This window comes from Schistocerca nitens, chromosome 7, assembly GCF_023898315.1.
Source record: "Schistocerca nitens isolate TAMUIC-IGC-003100 chromosome 7, iqSchNite1.1, whole genome shotgun sequence".
In the NCBI taxonomy this organism is placed as follows: Eukaryota; Metazoa; Arthropoda; class Insecta; order Orthoptera; family Acrididae; genus Schistocerca; species Schistocerca nitens.
The window spans coordinates 589,164,028-589,176,524 of NC_064620.1; positions in this window are offsets into that span (position 1 = coordinate 589,164,028).

Sequence of the window (12,497 nt, forward strand, 5' to 3'; positions counted from 1 at the left end):
CCCAGTCTACATTTTACATCCTCTCTACTTCGACCATCATGTTACTTTGCTCCCCAAATAGCAAAAATCCTTTACTACTTTAAGTGTCTCATATCCTAATCTAATTCCCTCAGCATCCCCCAACTTAATTCGAATACATTCCATTATACTCGTTTTGCTTTTGTTGATGTTCATCTTATATCCTCCTTTCAAGACACTGTCCATTCCGTTCAACTGCTCTTCCAAGTCCTTTAGTGTCTCTGACAGAATTACAATGTCATCGGCGGACCTCAAAGTTTTTATTTCTTTTCCCTGTATTTTAAAACCTACTCAAAATTTTTCTTTGGTTTCCTTTACTGCTTGCTCAATATACAGATTGAATAACATCGGGGAGAGGCTACGACCCTGTCTCACTCCCTTTCCAACCACGGCTTCAGTTTCATGCCCCTCGACTCTTATAACTGCCATCTGGTTTCTGTACAAATTGTAAATAGCCTTTCGCTCCCTGTATTTTACCCTTGCCACGTTTAGAATTTGAAAGAGAGTATTCCAGTCAACATTGTCAAAAGCTTTCTCCAACTCTAGAACTCTTTCTTCTAAGATAAGTCGTAAGGTCAGTATTGCCTCACGTGTTCCACCATTTCTACGGAATCCAAACTGATCTTCCCCGAGGTCAGCTCCTACAAGTTTTTTCCATTCGTCTGTAAATAATTTGCGTTAGTATTTTGCAGGTGTGGCTTTTTAAACTGATTGTTCGGTAATTTTCACATCTGTCAACACCTGCTTGCTTTGGGATTGGAATTATTATATTCTTCTTGAAGTCTGAGGGTATTTCGCCTGTCCCGTACATCTTGCTCATCAGATGGTAGAGTTTTGTCATGACTGGTTCTCCGGTGTCTTGTTTCGACTCAGGTCTTTCAGTGCTCTGTCAAAATCTTCACGCAGTATCTTAGCTCCCATTTCATCTTCATCTACATCCTCTTCCATTTCCATAATATTGTCCTTAAGTACATCGCCCTTGTATAGACCCTCTATATACTCCTTCCACATTTCTGCTATCCCTTCTTTGCTTAGAACTGGGTTGCCATCTGAGCTCTTGATATTCGTACAAGCGGTTCTCTTTCCTCCAAAGTTCTCTTCAATTTTCCTGTAGGCTGTATCTATTTTACCCCTAGTGAGATAAGCCTCTACATTCTTACATTTGTCCTCTAGCCATGCCTCCTTATCCATTTTGCACTTCCTGTAGATCTCATTTTTGAGATGTTTCTATTCCTTTTTGCCTGCTTCATTTACTGCATTTTTATATTTTCTCCTTTCATCAATTAAATTCAATATTTCCTGTGTTACCAAGGGATTTCTACTAATCCTCGTCTTTTTACCTACTTGATCCTCTGCTGCCTTCACTACTTCATCCCTCAGAGCTACCCATTCTTCTTCTACTGTATTTCTTTCCCCCATTCCTGTCAATTGTTCCCTTATGCTGTCCCTGAAACTCTGTACAACATCTGGTTTAGTCAGTATATACGGGTCCCATCTCCTTAAAGTCCCACCTTTTTGCAATTTCTTCAGTTTTAATCTACAGTTCATAACCATTATATTGTGGTCAGAGTCCACATCCACCTTTGGATATGTCTTACAATTTAAAACCTGGTTCCTAAATCTCTGTCTTACCATTATATAATCTATCTGATACCTTTTAGTATCTCCAGGATTCTTCCATGTATACAACCTTCTTTTATGATTCTTGAACCAAGTGTTAGCTACGATTAAGTTATGCTCTGTGCAAAATTCTACCAGACGGCTGCCCTTTCCTTTCTTAGCCCCAATCCATATTCACCTACTATGTTTCCTTCTCTCCCCTTTCCTACTGTCGAATTCCAGTCACCCACGAGTATTAAATTTTCGTCTCCCTTCACTACCTGAGTAATTTCATTTATCTCATCATAAATTTCTTCAATTTCTTCGTCATCTGCAGAGCTAGTTGGTATATAAACTTGTACTACTGTAGTAGGCATGGGCTTCGTGTCTATCTTGGCCGCTATAATACTTTCACTATGTTGTTTGTACAGGGTGTTTCAAAAATGACCGGTATATATGAAACGGCAATAAAAACTAAACGACCAGCGATAGAAATACACCGTTTGTTGCAATATGCTTGGGACAACAGTACATTTTCAGGCAGACAAACTTTCGAAATTACAGTAGTTACAATTTTCAACAACAGATGGCGCTGCGGTCTGGTAAACTCTATAGTACGATATTTTCCACATATCCACCATGCGTAGCAATAATATGGCGTAGTCTCTGAATGAAATTACCCGAAACCTTTGACAACGTGTCTGGCGGAATGGCTTCACATGCAGATGAGATGTACCGCTTCAGCTGTTCAATTGTTTCAGGATTCTGGCGGTACACCTGGTCTTTCAAGTGTCCCCACAGAAAGAAGTCACAGGGGTTCATGTCTGGCGAATAGGGAGGCCAATCCACGCCGCCTCCTGTATGTTTCGGATAGCCCAAAGCAATCACACGATCATCGAAATATTCATTCAGGAAATTAAAGACGTCGGCCGTGCGATGTGGCCGGGCACCATCTTGCATAAACCACGAGGTGTTCGCAGTGTCGTCTAAGGCAGTTTGTACCGCCACAAATTCACGAAGAATGTCCAGATAGCGTGATGCAGTAATCGTTTCGGATCTGAAAAATGGGCCAATGATTCCTTTGGAAGAAATGGCGGCCCAGACCAGTACTTTTTGAGGATGCAGGGACGATGGGACTGCAACATGGGGCTTTTCGGTTCCCCATATGCGCCAGTTCTGTTTATTGACGAAGCCGTCCAGGTAAAAATAAGCTTCGTCAGTAAACCAAATGCTGCCCACATGCATATCGCCGTCATCAATCCTGTGCACTATATCGTTGGCGAATGTCTCTCGTGCAGCAATGGTAGCGGTGCTGAGGGGTTGCCGCGTTTGAATTTTGTATGGATAGAGGTGTAAACTCTGGCGCATGAGACGATACGTGGACGTTGGCGTCATTTGGACCGCAGCTGCAACACGGCGAACGGAAACCCGAGGCTGCTGTTGGATCACCTGCTGCACTAGCTGCGCGTTGCCCTCTGTGGTTGCCGTACGCGGTCGCCCTACCTTCCCAGCACGTTCATCCGTCACGTTCCCCGTCCGTTGACATTTTTCAAACAGATCCTTTATTGTATCGCTTTTCGGTCCTTTGGTTACATTAAACCTCCGTTGAAAACTTCGTCTTGTTGCAACAACACTGTGTTCTAGGCGGTGGAATTCCAACACCAGAAAAATCCTCTGTTCTAAGGAATAAACCATGTTGTCTACAGCACACTTGCACGTTGTGAACAGCACACGCTTACAGCAGAAAGACGACGTACAGAATGGCGCACCCACAGACTGTGCTGTCTTCTATATCTTTCACATCACTTGCAGCGCCATCTGTTGTTGAAAATTGTAACTACTGTAATTTCGAAAGTTTGTCCGCCTGAAAATGTACTGTTGTCCCAAGCATATTGCAACAAACGGTGTATTTCTATCGCTGCTCGTTTAGTTTTTATTGCCGTTTCAAACATACCGGTCATTTTTGAAACACCCTGTAGTAGCTTACCCGCACTCCTATTTTTCTAGTCATTATTAAACCCACTCCTGCATTACGCCTATTTGATTTTGTATTTATAACCCTGTATTCACCTGACCAGAAGTCTTGTTCCTCCTGTCACCGAACATCACTAATTCCCACTATATCTAACTTAAACCTACCCATTTCCCTTTTTAAATTTTCTAACCTACCTGCCCAAATAAGGGATCTGACATTCCAAGCTCCGATCCGTAGAACGCCAGTTTTCTTTCTCCTGATAACGACGTCATCTTGAGTAGTCCCCGCCCGGAGATCCGAATGGGGGACTATTTTACCTCGAGAATATTTTACCCAAGAGGACGCCATAATCATTTAACCATACAGTAAAGCTGCATGCTGCATGTTATTGGATACAGAACTGTAATATTGAAGGTCATGTCCTCAGCGAGACTGCTGTGTAATTGAGTAAGTGTGTTTACGTATTTGAAGACATATTTCGCGAATGGTGATGTTAAGTTGATGGCGCAGTTTAGCTACCACTGTAAAAAAAAAAAATAGCTATCTGCTGCTGAAAGAAGGAAAGAAAGAAAGAAAGAAAGGGATGACCTTGCCCCCAGACCTGATGGATGAGTTATTAGATAAGAGCAAGTGATAGTTGAATGATGCTGTGTGTTCTGATATAGGAGTCTCTAAACGGCGGGGCGAGTTTTTTTTTATGTGGAAATTTATGCAACCTCTAGATATCGATATTCGACCGCTAGTGACAACAGTTAAGAGCGGAAAAATAGGTACAAATCGAGCGCTGGTAGAATGTTGCAGCAATGGTAATAATATTTAATTGAAGGTGGAGGTGGTAAATATGGACCAGGCTTTGAATATTGGTGTGAGTGTCGTATGTGCTTGATGCTCTGTATAAATGTTTGAGTCTTTAATTGCGTTTGGTATTTCTGGCTGTGTGTAAAATTATTGTTATTGTTGAAAGTGCGAGAAAGTTGAGTTGGTTGGTGTTTAGATAGAGGTTACGTTTGTAATTCGAAAAGAGGGGATGATAATGGTAAATTGATTGATGGGCATGGTTTGTGGGGTGATATATGAGTGTCAAGATAGGGTTGAGGACGTTTGTGTATGTTGATGGTGGGCCGGGTGTGAGGTTAGGTGCGGTGGGAGGTGTAAATTAGATCTTATTTTTTAAAAAGATGTTGCAAAGTAGGAATAATATTGAGAAGGTTTTTAGATGGCTGGTTACGCGACGAGGTTAGAGCAGTGATGTGTAGTTATGTTTAGTTAAAGGTCCGTGTAATTTAGTGTGAGGAGCAATGCGCAGTGTGCTACAGTGTCATAGGAGGTGAAAAAAGTGCTGCTATGATGTGTCTAGCGTATGGAGGCTGCGCTTTGGAATTATGCTACGTTGATATAAAGTTGACTTCCACCCGCGTTTGGTGGTCGCGGCTCGGAATCGCGGTCCTGGACGGACGTATGTGTGTGCTTTGACCGCTGAAGAGCGCGTTGACCGCGCCATCTCGCGCTTGCGGAAGCCGAGCAGGGGCTGTGTGAGGTCTGAAATCAGACGGATGGGTGACTTCACGATCCTGTGGGCAGGGTGCAGAGTGGGGGTACGTGCGCACGTCTGTTATTTTGCGAGAGGATCTGCTGGCTCTGCTATGCGTTATAAGGATAGTTTCGAGTACTGAGGCTGTGCAACATGGCCCAAGGCACATCTGGGATTGGTGTTTAGTGATAGCGTGATAGATATACTGTATGATTAAATAAGTTGTTCGAAAAAAATAAATACAGTGTTCTCAATGATTATACGCGCCTGCAGCGCAGATCAGAGTGATTGGTTTTCCGTCACCATCTCGGTTGCATGCGAGTAGTAAATGTTTTCCAGGCCGCGTTAATCGAGTGTGTCAACGATCTATGAGCTAATCTGCCAATTGATGTGAAGGTAGCTCCAGACCTGAGACGCCGGCGTTATACATGTGAAGAACAATGAAGCTTTGAAATGTGTCGGCTGTCAAGAACGCTCGGAAGCTGAACTTGGCCGGAGACTCTGGAATCCCCTTCCCCGCCGACCGCAGGCACGTGCGGACTGCCTTGGAGCGTAATCTAAGGCGCATAGGCGATATCAATTTCTCCGGTGGTAGGTGCGAATGCGACTGTGTTGAGGTCATGTTTACGGGAGGCCGAGCAGAGACTTATGGTCGGTTTGGCAGCTGGTGGTGTTTGGGCGCGTCTGTCGCACTATTTTGCGAGCATGTCTGTGCACTGTGCGGTGCTTTATTTGGAGAGTTTAAAAGTACAGAGCTCGTCTGCTGATATTGTGTACTGCATTATTTAAGAGCGGTTTGCTATTGTGTGGTGAAATTAAGAATTGTTTACGTGTTTGTAGCCTGTGTCAGATGACCATAGTCGGATCAGTGTGGGTGTTTTGTGACAAATATACTCCACGACTAAATAAAAGGGCTCCAAATAGATGAAGTGCAGCCCTTCCTTACTTCCTCGAGCAGCACTGCGCAGTCTGAGCTGTTTTTGCGCAATAACGGCAATCTGGTCAGAATGTGAGTGAGTAGACAAATAACTGGACAAATTTACTGTAGAGGAGTTACAGGTCTGGATTGGAATGAATATCTTGATGGGTGTGGTTGAGTTGCCATGTGTAGTGCACTACTGGAGTTCAGAAACTGCCTTATGTCAGCCTTACATATCGAAACTTATAAGAAGTAAAAGTTTCAAAAGGGTATGTCGCAAATAAATAAAGTACACTCGTTCTTCCTTCCATCAGCCTAAGCACTGAAATTATTTCCAAAAACTAGCAGTTGTTTGGTTATTTGGAGGTAAATGTTTTGCATTATTTACGACCGGTTCGCATTTCTGTAGGCTGTGCTATGAGTTATTTCTAACTGTTTACAATTAGCAAGCGTGTTTCTAGAACATTATAAATGAGTTATGTAGGAGTGTTTTGCAGGTCTGTATGATGTAGGACATGTCGCTGTGATACATATACTCCATTCCTAAATAAAGTAAATTCCTTCCTCGGTCCATGGACCAAGTACAGGGTGAGTCCATTTACCAGAAACGCTGGTGGCTTAGTTTGAAGCAATTTTCATAGGTTGGTGGCGGAAGTGCAAGTGAGCTTTGTTTATTGGCAGGTTTCAAACATGGTGCTGGCTCCTAGGAGGATTAGGTGGTGGTCTGTTCATCGAAGAGTAGTTGAAATTAGGGAGTTTGGCACGTTCGCATACATATATGAAATTTTAAATTAAATTATTTAATAAAGCGGGGTGGTGAGAGTGAATTAGCAAGCGTTCTCGCGACGAGCAAACGCGCTGTTATAAGGTCATGGTGATTACACTGTCAGTCAAACACTAGCCCCAAATGTATTCTTTGTCTAGCACGCAGTCGACATGTTCCATCATGTCCGGCGTTAAGTGCTCGTGGGCGCCGAAATATGTTTACGCAATCGGACTCGGAGGCACCACTCGCTACCTGCCTGGTGCGCTGGCCGTGGGGGCTGTGCGGGCACCGTTGGGAGCTTGACGTCAGCCGGCCAGGGAGCTGTCAATGGAGCGGGCTCAGCCGGCCGTGCGTACATCAGCTGCGCTCTGGAGTTTTGCTGTGTGAGCATGGAGAATTCAGTTGGGACACACCTGCATGACCGTAATGTCTTAAATAAAGAGCCATTTTCCAGGTCTTTACAGAAGGCTATGTCCGTCGCGTGTATGGAGGGTGTGTGACGTAAGCGGGGCGGCGGCGCAGCGATTATACAGTTATAATCGCGCGCGATAGCGAGTCAATTAGCGGGCGTTCTAGTGCGGTCCAAACATGCTGTTATATAGTCATGGCGGATTCCACTGTCGAGCAAACTTTGCCACCAAAAGTGTAGCACTGCGTTCTCGCTCGCACAGGTACACGTGGTGGACGGTGAGCGGTCGGCATCGACAGGTTTGAACGTGGCGCCAAAAGTGTGGCGGCAAATGGTCGACCGTTGTGTGATTCAGCTCCGAGGCAGACAATTTTGGCGGGAAACATGTTGAGGCGACGAATACAGGTGGTGAGCGGACATGGGGCCGCTGTGACGTCAAACTCGACAAGTTCCAGTGTGTCCAACGAAAACATGTTTGCGACTTGGGAGCGATCGCTGGGCTCACCCCCCAGCGCTAGTGGCCGGCCGCCTCACGTGACAGACGTCGGCAGTGTCTCTGCGCGCTGGCCAGGGGGTGGCAAGGATTTGAACTAATTCAATTGGAGCGCAGACGACATGGTGACTGCACTGTGATATCAAAGATGTGTTTGCTGACTGTGTTGGAGAACAAGTGATGACCGTACTGCTTGAAATAAAGTGTTCAGTCCCTTCCCCCCTGCAAAATCAAAGGACGTGAATTACATTTCTATAAGTGCAGTTTATTATTTGACGCAATTACGATAGGCTACCAGTGAAAAAAAGATAAGTGACGGAGAAAGTTCGTACGTGTGTTCAATTATGGTGTTGGGATTTGAACTTGTGATAGATTTTTGTTATGGATGTAAGGAAAATGGCTTTCTCGTCGAGAAAATCGGACATCTTGAATAAATAATAAATGATAACAATAAATAGAAGTACAGGTTTCGAGAGAATATCGTGTTGGAATTTGAATGTGGCGCAATTTTCTAGTGGAATTACGCCTATAATAATAACTTATAATGAATGATAATAAATGACAATGAATGATAATGAATGTTAATAAATAATAATGAATAATAAACAAAAGTAAGGTTTTGCAGCCATTATCATCTTGGAATTTGAATTTGGGGTTAGCTTTGTGGTGGAGGCAGGTCAATAATAATAAATAATAATATATGATAATAAATGATAATAAATTATAATAAATGATAATGAATGATAATGAATTATAATGATTGTTAATAAATAATAATGAATAATAATAAACAAAAGTAAGGTTTTGTAGCCATTATCGTATTGGAATTAGAATTTGGAGGGAATTTTGTAGTGGAGGCAGGTCAGTAACAATAAATGATAATAAATAATATGAAGTGATAATAAATAATAATAAATAATAATTAATGTTAATGATTGATAATCAATAATAATAAAAAGACAAGTACGGTCTTTGCATGTATTATCATGTTGGAATTCAAACTTGCCGCCATTTTTTCCTCTGGAGGCTTAGGTTAGTGGACGTAGCACAATTGGCCTATTTTCCCACCAAAATTAAAACTTCCCGACATTTTTTCTTGAGGTTAGGTTAGTGGATGTAGCAAAATTGATATATTTTTCCGCCAAAATCCGCTTACTGGATGACGTCACGCGATGTTGCCAAGTCCACATGCCGCCATCTTGGATGACGTTATCGCCGCCATCTTCAATAAATTTGGCAACAATGGAGAGTGGGGTGACATTCCCTTGGGGTTGAATGACGTCATCGTGACAGAACTTTTAGGGCACCCTGTGGGATGTTGCCGCCTTGCCCCACTACTGACGTCCAGTAGTCGTGAAGTGGGCAGTGGCTGGTATGCTCTTAGTGTGACCCTTGGGCCAGGCCTGTACCGCAAACTGTCGAATAATGCTGACTGAGCTGAAGTATTGGATTGTGACTAACCGACGCTGCCTCTCTGGACATCACGGCTGTTAAATGCTCCACAGTAGTCAGTTACTCAGCGACCTAGCCATCTGGAATGCTGCTATTCAATAAGAGCCAGACCATGGTTGTTACATGTAGATGTCCCACGTATCGTATAGTCCAGTGGTCGTCAATCTTTTGTGGTCAAGAGTCAATTCTGACATTGTGGAGCGTCTCCCTGGCTTTCATACGTACCGAGCTTGCTATTAATTGTGAAAATTAAAAAATTATAGGCCCCCAACACACTAGCTCAAGGACTGGTCGGTAACGGTTGGCACAGCTCGAAACGCTGTGTAGTCTGTTCTCTGTTGCCGATTGCAGCCAGTCTAAGCGATCCTGCAGTTTTGAAAATGTAGTTACCTGACGAAGGTGTTGTGTTGTCGGTCTGAGAGAATGGCAAAATGATTAATAGCAGTTATTAATGTGTTATGCTCAAACATATTATGCAGTGTGAGCCCCGTCACAAATGCTTCATAAATGTTTTGACCGTCATTTCTTTTTGTTTTTATTTCTCTTCTATTCATGAGGTTTGTTGCAACAGTCTTAATACAATTTCGTGTTCCTTGCTACAAGTATGTACCGCATTTGAAGCTGTCCGTCTCTATAATGTGAATTCAATAATCCATGTTACTTCTGTGCAAAATTTGTACCACAGTAGGTGATTTGTCGTGTCGCACACGCTCGTCGGTTGTCAGAACTGGAAGACAAATAACAATACAGTTGTCCTCCCACATCCTCTAATCTAGCAATGGCCGCTCTACTTACCCACCTGTCCCTGGGTGAAGAGGACTTTACTTACCTTACGGCGGAATTCATCAACGTCAATTAAAATGAAACATATACTAAAATGTTACTGCCTTTGTAAGTGTTAGCATCAAAACTACACACTTAAAGATCTATCAACGTCGACTTTTCGACTTGACAGTTACTTCCCAGGTGCGTACAGTAAAATACAGTCAAAACTACGAGCCGCAAGCCACGTGGGCTCGTGGATCGCAGTTTGCTGACCACTGATAAACACTCCTGGAAATGGAAAAAAGAACACATTGACACCGGTGTGTCAGACCCACCATACTTGCTCCGGACACTGCGAGAGGGCTGTACAAGCAATGATCACACGCACGGCACAGCGGACACACCAGGAACCGCGGTGCTGGCCGTCGAATGGCGCTAGCTGCGCAGCATTTGTGCACCGCCGCCGTCAGTGTCAGCCAGTTTGCCGTGGCATACGGAGCTCCATCGCAGTCTTTAACACTGGTAGCATGCCGCGACAGCGTGGACGTGAACCGTATGTGCAGTTGACGGACTTTGAGCGAGGGCGTATAGTGGGCATGCGGGAGGCCGGGTGGACGTACCGCCGAATTGCTCAACACGTGGGGCGTGAGGTCTCCACAGTACATCGATGTTGTCGCCAGTGGTCGGCGGAAGGTGCACGTGCCCGTCGACCTGGGACCGGACCGCAGCGACGCACGGATGCACGCCAAGACCGTAGGATCCTACGCAGTGCCGTAGGGGACCGCACCGCCACTTCCCAGCAAATTAGGGACACTGGTGCTCCTGGGGTATCGGCGAGGACCATTCGCAACCGTCTCCATGAAGCTGGGTTACAGTCCCGCACACCGTTAGGCCGTCTTCCGCTCACGCCCCAACATCGTGCAGCCCGCCTCCAGTGGTGTCGCGACAGGCGTGAATAGAGGGACAAATGGAGACGTGCCGTCTTCAGCGATGAGAGTCGCTTCTGCCTTGGTGCCAATGATGGTCGTATGCGTGTTTGGCGCCGTGCAGGTGAGCGCCACAATCAGGACTGCATACGACCGAGGCACACAGGGCCAACACCCGGCATCATGGTGTGGGGAGCGATCTCCTACACTGGCCGTACACCACTGGTGATCGTCGAGGGGATACTGAATAGTGCACGGTACATCCAAACCGTCATCGAACCCATCGTTCTACCATTCCTAGACCGGCAAGGGAACTTGCTGTTCCAACAGGACAATGCACGTCCGCATGTATCCCGTGCCACCCAACGTGCTCTAGAAGGTGTAAGTCAACTACCCTGGCCAGCAAGATCTCCGGATCTGTCCCCCATTGAGCATGTTTGGGACTGGATGAAGCGTCGTCTCGCGCGGTCTGCACGTCCAGCACGAACGCTGGTCCAACTGAGGCGCCAGGTGGAAATGGCATGGCTAGCCGTTCCACAGGACTACATCCAGCATCTCTACGATCGTCTCCATGGGAGAATAGCAGCCTGCATTGCTGCGAAAGGTGGATATACACTGTACTGGTGCCGACATTGTGCATGCTCTGTTGCCTGTGTCTATGTGCCTGTGGTTCTGTCAGTGTGATCATGTGATGTATCTGACCCCAGGAATGTGTCAATAAAGTTTTCCCTTCCTGGGACAATGAATTCACGGTGTTCTTATTTCAATTTCCAGGAGTGTAGTTCCTCTGTCGTAACGATGAAACGACGTCCTCACTTTTGGTAACATCGCAGGTTGCTGAAGAACTAATGTAACGACGTTCCGGCACCTGACGTGTGAAGTAAATCTGAAGCAGCGGCTGGTACCAATCGGCGTAGGTTATGAAATTAATAGCTTGGAAGAGCTGGCTAGAGATGCTACAAAATAAAATCGGTAACGGCAACAGACGTGGGTCAAGGGATAAAACACCTAACAACTTTCATGTATTAATTCTGTTTTAATTGTCTTGAATGTAAAGACTTGTATATGACGTGTGGTCTTGCCTGAAACAGTAAAAGGTGGCGCGAAGTTTGTGGAGAATAGTTTGAAACTCTCAGTGCTAGGAAGTCTTGGCTCGGGTTTGGTCTGCGACACATTACACGCCTCTTACGATGATTGCATTTTGGTTTTGTGTGTCGCTCAATTGCACTGCAACAACAAGAGTTTTTTTTTTTTTGGGTACCCTGGTCGTTACACACGGAGAACAACCTCGGAATGTAAGGGGATGGCGAAGGAAATGGGCCGTGCTCTTTTCAAAGGGATCATCCCTCCATTTGATTTGAGTTATTTACGAAAATCACGGAAAGTCTGAATTGGGTGACTAGTCGACGATTTGAACCGTCGTCCTATGGAATGCGAAATCAATTAGCTCAACGCCGCACAACCTCCTTGATGATAGCCATAGGGGAATTAATAGTATTTCTGTGCAAGTTTCTCATTTGTGTTTAGTGCCACAAAAGTTTGTGTGTCTCGAATAAATCTGAATCAAAGAAATCTTTTGTTTTTAATGGGGATAACTGCACCTTAACCTAGCTGTCAAAGTGAATCACATACAGAGGGCGTTGT